We start from the raw sequence: 2,109 nt of genomic DNA, 5'->3' as shown, positions 1-2,109 counted from the left end.
ATAACTTTTTGGTAAAAACTCAACTCGTTGTGTTTGGAGGACAAAGAATGCTGAGTTGCATCCAAAGAACACCATACCTACTGTGAAGCATGGGGGTGGAAACATCATGCTTTGGGGCTGTTTTTCTGCAAAGGGACCAGGACGACTGATCCGTGTAAAGGAAAGAATGAATGTGGCCATGTATCGTGAGATTTTGAGTGAAAACCTCCTTCCATCAGCAAGGGCATTGAAGATGAAACGTGGCTGGGTCTTTCAGCATGACAATGATCCCAAACACACCGCCCGGGCAACGAAGGAGTGGCTTCGTAAGGAGCATTTCAAGGTCCTGGAGTGGCCTAGCCAGTCTCCAGATCTCAACCCCATAGAAAATCTTTGGAGGGAGTTGAAAGTCCGTGTTGCCCAGCAACAGCCCCAAAACATCACTGCTCTAGAGGAGATCTGCATGGAGGAATGGGCCAAAATACCAGCAACAGTGTGTGAAAACCTTGTGAAGACTTACAGAAAACGTTTGACCTCTGTCATTGCCAACAAAGGGTATATAACAAAGTATTGAGATAAACTTTTGTTATTGACCAAATACTTATTTTCCACCATAATTTGCTAATAAATTCATTAAAAATCCTACAATGTGATTTTCTGGATTTTTTCCCCTCATTTTGTTTGTCATAGTTGAAGTGTACCTATGATGAAAATTACAGGCCTCTCTCATCTTTTTAAGTGGGAGAACTTGCACAATTGGTGGCTGACTAAATACTTTTTTGCCCCACTGTATATCCCCTACCACTAGGCTCCTCCAATTAGGCCCCTCACTCAGACCACTCTCAGACAGTCCAAGCTAAATTCTTGCTTGAGAAATTGCTTTTTTCTAAGAAGCTATTTTTGTTTCTTTTTGATAATGTTTTATTAAAAACAATCACAGTAAGGTACTTCATTGTCACCCAGAAATGATTTGATATTGAGTTAAAAAAATAAGGTTTTATTGTGTTTCTAAACTAGAGTGCTCAGAGAGGGAAGTGTAGTGTTTCCAGGAAGTGTAGCAGTAGGCTACTGTATGTGAGCTGTGCATCATGGTACATCATGTTCCAATGGGTAAAGGAAAGCATTTTGCTGTGACAAGCATTTCACTTCACCCGCAATAACATCTGCTAAATATGTATATGTGACCAATAACATTTGATTTGATCTGAAAACATGTTTTATTCATTTAGTTACTTAACTAGGGTTATTGTACTGTATTCTGTTTGAGGAAGGAAAACAGAAAAAGGAATATGTTTGACAGGAAGGGTAAGGGTTGAGGGTTATTTTAGGCCTGAGGCTAGGGTTAGGGTTAGAGAAATGACTGGGGTTAGGGTTAAACCGAGGTGTGAACATGAAGCTAGGGTTAGGGTTAGGGAAATGACTGGGGTTAGGGTTAAACCGAGGTGTGAACATGAAGCTATGTTTAGGGTAGGGAAATGGCTGGGGTTAGGGTTGAACCGAGGTGTGAACATGAAGCTAGGGTTAGGGTTAGAGAAATGGCTGGGGTTAGGGTTGAACCGAGGTGTGAACATGAAGCTAGGGTTAGGGTTAGAGAAATGGCTGGGGTTAGGGTTGAACCGAGGTGTGAACATGAAGCTAGGGTTAGGGTAGGATGATCCTCGAAGAACACCAGGGAGAATTGTCACTTGTTTTCCCCTTTCTGCAGATTCTTTGTGCAGAGTGAGAGAGAAAGACAGAGAAAGATAGTTGAATACATGTATTCATTCATTTGAGGGGCAGTATGCATAGAGTCTGCTGGGACACTGAGTTCCAAGTCTTCCCTTACATCACCCCTCATGGCGTGTGTTGGTTTGTGTGTGTGTGCACGTGTGTGTGTGTGTGTGTGTGTGTGTGTGTGTGTGTGTGTGTGTGTGTGTGTGCACATGTGTGATTTTCTTCTCTTTTTTCTGTTCATTTTTTTGTTTGAGAGAGAGAATGAGAGAAAAAGAGAAAAAGAGAGAAGGGAGGGTGTAGGGAAAAGGTGGCATTGTGGGCCATGACACAGCCTCTGTCCTCAAACTACCTCCCAAGTCCCGCTCAGCCTCCCTCCATTCCTCCTCTCTCCTTCCCTCTCCTTCCATCCCCCCTTCC

This window comes from Salvelinus namaycush, chromosome 39, assembly GCF_016432855.1.
Source record: "Salvelinus namaycush isolate Seneca chromosome 39, SaNama_1.0, whole genome shotgun sequence".
Classification (NCBI taxonomy): Eukaryota; Metazoa; Chordata; class Actinopteri; order Salmoniformes; family Salmonidae; genus Salvelinus; species Salvelinus namaycush.
This window is presented reverse-complemented; position numbering follows the sequence as displayed.